Source organism: Triticum dicoccoides, chromosome 5B (assembly GCF_002162155.2).
Source record: "Triticum dicoccoides isolate Atlit2015 ecotype Zavitan chromosome 5B, WEW_v2.0, whole genome shotgun sequence".
Classification (NCBI taxonomy): Eukaryota; Viridiplantae; Streptophyta; class Magnoliopsida; order Poales; family Poaceae; genus Triticum; species Triticum dicoccoides.
Window position 1 is genome coordinate 260,184,334 of NC_041389.1, and position 5,321 is coordinate 260,189,654.

Here is a 5,321-nt window from a genome sequence, read left to right on the forward strand (position 1 = left end):
CAAACAGAAGCTGGAGCCATACAACCTTGATTTGAAAAGCATCGCTGACCTACAAACCAGAATCAAAATTCCTGTGGAAGATTGTGATAAACAGACACCATCCCTATTCGACGTAGCAAATTTTGTGTTTGGTACAAATCTTCAGAAGGGTGACGAGACGGTGGCATTAAGGTCGTCTGGATGGGAGAATTATCCCTTGATGTACGAGCGGATAAAATATGCTGCCCTCGATGCCCGTGTGAGTTTCGAGATAGCTGCAAGGTCCAAAGAGCTTGTTGCGAAGCCGTCTCCCACAGAGAATGAGAACAAGAAGAAGAAGAAGAAGAAGAAGAAGAAGAAGAAGAAGAAGAAGAAGAAGAAGAAGAAGAAAACGCTGCACCAGCAGGAGGGCATTATGGATGGATGAACTATTTCCTCTCTTGTAAAAAAATTATTCCCTCTCAGTGTATATTGATATAGATGGACTATTTCGATGGTGTGCATGTCTTTGGAACAGAGTAGTAGCATGGGTCCGCTTGACTATAAGGAACTAATTATCCGCATATATAGCTTTCTCTGCTACTCCTTCCAGTGATCGGTATGCAGTGCATGTGTCCATAGACATGACAGCTTGTCCATGGAAGTTCAACTATGGCGACCATCACGTTTCATCTCGCGATTCCCATGACGCCTCTCCAACCCACGGCACCACGCCCCCCGACGTGCGCCTCACCCCTCTCGGCCGCACCGCCCCTCTGCCTTTGTGTGCATGACATGTGGGCCACCTAAAATGCGGCGAGCATCAAGTTTCTACCACAGCCACCCGCAATTCCCACGACGCCGCTCGAACCCATGAAACCACACGTCCCCCGACCTGCGGCTCACCCCTCTTGGCCCCCTCCCCCTCTGCCTTCGGGAGCATTACATGTGGACCAGTCACCTATCGGGGTCCACATGTTATTGACTCAAAGGTAGGTGTAGTAAGGCGCTGAAGCTCAGTCCCGACGGCCCTGAGAGGTAAATGTAACTCCTGCGACAGGGCTTGTGGTGCTCCCGCAGCACGAACTCCTGCCAAACTCAAGATTTGTTTCTTTACTATACATGCATGCAACGATTTAATGGACATTGTAATCTCAACATGTGATGGGGAGCTCTAAATTTGAATTTGAAACTTATAAAACGAAAAGATTCAAAACAAATAAACTGGGAGAGAGGGAGTATATCATAGGATGTGTCCCATACATAATAAGTCCCCTGGTTTTTCACTGCGAAGATGCGGTTAGAAAGGAGCACAGCTTCTTCCTACTCGTACGGCAACAAATCGGCCGCAGACAGCATGGTCCGCCTTTGACCACCATGTGCAAGGTTCGTGCTATCTTATTCAATCTCACCGTGGTTCCATCGTACCAATTCATGCGGTGGCCCATTGCATGGCTAATCCCAATGTTGGACAAAGGTTCTACGGGAACGGTGACACTGTTGTAAATGTTGTGCAAATTGATGTTGGTACCCTCCCGTACATATGCAAGCCAATCTCCACTCGCACCGAGCCTAACCTGTGAAACAGTGGGCAGGGGGAGAATTAGGAAATGGAGACGGAAGTAGTCTTTAGAATGCATTTACTACATGATCAAACTCATCTTACCTGCTCATCGGAGGAAATTTGAGTGCCCCTCAACGTCGGCATCTCAAGGGGCGTCAACTTGCAACTACGGCCACGCCGCGCTAGAGAGACCCCCAAGGAAACATCCTCGTGTGTTCCATGGAACATCAAGATGCATTTGTATGAGTAGTTTATCTTGTGAAAGAAAAGGTTGAACGAGGGAAGGCCTCTAGAGATAGAGATGGACACTACTACTACCAATGTGCTGGCCCGTGCGTTGCAATGGATCCAAAGTAGTAGAATAATACTTGTTCACGTGCTTGAAATATAAACACTCTAGTTTTGATATACATGTGTCAGCAGACATGACAACTTGTCCATGGAACTTGAACCACGGCGACCATCACGTTTCTTGTTTCTACCACTGCCACACCCACACGCGATTCCCACGACGTTGCTCCAACCCACGGCATGACGTCCCCCGATGTGGACATGGATCCTCTGACGTGGCTATCACTGCATTGCCCTGCCTTTCCTTCGCTGACAGGTGGGACCCACGCTTATGGGTCCCACATGTCAGTGACAGAATGGTAGGATTGTTCGTGTCATGGGATCCTCATCCCCCCGACGTGCCCCTCATCCCTCTCGGCCCCATCGCTCCGTGTACTCCTGCGGCATTTAAGGTCCGCATGTCACCCTCACCACGGCCACGCCACCATCGGTCGGTTCATCTCAAACGAGTGAGTCACAAACCACGCCACCACCATGAGAATAACATGTGGGCCAGCCGCATTTAAGGTCTGCATGTCATTGACTCATAGGCCGGGCACTAAGCCACTGAAGTTTGGTCCCGTGGGCCCCGAGAGGGAAATGTAACTCCTGCAGCAGGCCTTGTGGTGCTCCCGCAGTACGAGCTCATGCCAAAACTGGCATTTGTTTCTTACTACTACCAACTAGTACTAGTAAGGTACACATGCATTGCACGCATGAGATTCTGGTAGTTTGTGCATTATGCTTCTACATGTGGAGTTTTCTGGATTCTAACATGTGGCAAAATCTGGTGGAATGTAAGGTTAGGCAAGTTTGATTAACTTAGGTGAGTGTTTGGTTCGAGCCACACCTTAGGCAAGCCACACTAAGGCCCCACATGACATACACACAAAAATGTGGCAAGATTCCCTTAGGCTTGCCAACTTGTGGCTCTCATTTTGAAGAACTAATAACTTTGCCTAAGCTTAGTTGTGGCAAAGTTAGTCATGAATTAAGTTCAACCATGGAGTCTTCTAGATTATATATGTGGCAGAATCTGGTGGATGATATCCAACGGCCAGTAGTGCTCGGATTTGCCATCTTTGTACCGTCGGATTGGCTTCATCTAACGACCAACTTTCAAAGTTTTTCACACACTATATAGGGGGTATAGATATAGATGTGCCGGTCCGTTGCAATGGATCAAGAGTATATCTATTTAGTGGAGTGCACTCTAAACACATTATCTATTTATTTTTCTCTAACCTTCCGTAGCCATGCAACCAAGCCACATAAGCTTCATGGGTGCCCCCCACATCATATTATTCATACTATGTTGATTGAAAAAAAGATAAATCACCCAAAACAAGATCTTCCCGTTTTTTGTTCCTACGATGTTGTGCCGTGCACATACCTACTAGTTGTATAGTGGTAGTACTAGTAATATAGTATTAGGAGTACAAAATTGGTAACTAGTAGGAGTAGTACTAGTATGGAATGCTCCTACTCTATCAACGAGCCCCGTCTGACACCAAATTTCTTGGCTTCCGTGCTACAGCTAGATCTTCCCCTCGTTTCTGTTTTCCAACCCGGCGGCGGGCGGGGTGTCAGTTTTCTCAAAGGCAGTCCCACATGAAAGAGAAAATGCTAGGCAACACGCCTTCCCTAAGCTATGTGTCGTGCCGGACGGGCCGTGTTGTACTCCCGATTCCCGGGCGTGTGGGGGTGGGACGCGAACGTGGCAGGCCTTTTCCTTTTACTAGCAATGTGCCCGTCCGTTGCGACGGATCCAAAGTAGTAGAATAGTAGTATTTGTTCACAAACTTGAAAGAAATCACTATTGTTTTGATATACTCCTAATATATTACTCCCTTCGTACCTAAATATTTGTCTTTTTTGAGATTTCAAATGGACTATCACATACGGATTATATAGACATATTCTAGTGTTTCTAGCAAGATGCCCGCGCGTTGCACGAAGGTGATGGAAAAGGTAAGCACAACTTATAAATTGACGGATGGAGTACTAGTTACAGTGATGCATATAATTAAGCAAAGGGATCGCACATGTTGGTATTGACTGGAACGAGAATGCAACAACACAATAAGAATTAAGGCCACGATGATGCGATCGCAGTGGTGGTTACAGAAGGCAAGAAGAAAGATGGATCCATGAACGTACGACCTCCTCCTCCTCAACTTAGTGCGACGGGACACCGACCGGCGGCTAAGGAGCGGCAGCTTTTGTGGCGAGGTCGAGGTGCTTCTCAGCAAAGGCATCCAAGGCTTCCAGCCGGTTGAGGAAGGCCAACGTCGTAGCGTTTTCACTAGCCTTGTAGATACCTATGTACACGATTTGCTCGTACATGTGGATGTGTAGGTCGATGAATTCTTGCAGGGCGAGGCGCCTCGCGGCGAGCGCGACCTCCAGGTGGACATTCTTCATGGCGTCGGTGGGCAGTCGCAGGGCCACTAGTGCTTGAAAGAGGTTCCGGCCATGGAGGCCGATTAGGGTGGCACGCAATGAGGAGCCCGGGCGCGCGGGCTGGAGGAGTACGACGATGTCGTCTGCGAGCTTCTTGAGGACGGTGAACTTGTTGCTGGTGGCAACGATCATCTGGTCCAACTAAGAGTCGTAGTTGGCGTCGACGGCGGCCATCCACCAGCCCGTCTCCAACACCGTCTGGAGACGATCCTCGACGCCATGCCGCAGGCCGATGTCGTGCAGCATCTGGCGCAGCCGCTGGCCGCTCACGCGCATCGCCGCCATGGATCTGGAGTGAGCTCTTTTGCGCTTAGTGTAGGTTCTTAGGCAAATGCTTAGGTGCGTACGATGTGGTAGATGCATTGGAATGGAGGGGCGCCTTTATATGAGGGCAATGAGGGCAAACTGCGTTGCATTCACATCGTGCAACCTCTTTTCCCAGACCTCCTCCCATTACTTCCCTCATGCATTAATTGAAGGAGGATGCATTGGCCGTTCAACATATCAGGAACCGCTACTCCCTCCCTCGTCTGCATTAAAGCTGTATCGGGAACTGCGCTGCCCGCTGTCAAATCGAATACTCCCTCCGTCTAGGTGAGTATTAAGTCATCTTACGAAAACCAAATAGTAAACACATAGGCGTGGTGCATTAACTCTCATGTTGTTTCTTATTTTTTGACATAAATAGAGGAATCAACCAAGAAGATATGTGGGGCTTGTATGCTTTTAATGACTTGAGACTATCAAACATGACATGCAGCGGTCAGTTCGTTGCACAAGAACAAATACAACCCATGTCAGCACACACGCATCTTATAGCATCACATCCAATGGCTATAAAAGATGAATGAGACCAAATTATATCTCATCTAGATGAGTTCTAGCAAAACTGTATTAATAATACTTAGTACTCCTGCGCCATGTATCATATATTAGTATCATGTAGTACTTTATTTATTGCCATGTATGACACATAGTACTCAACTCTCTCTCTCTCTCTTTCTTC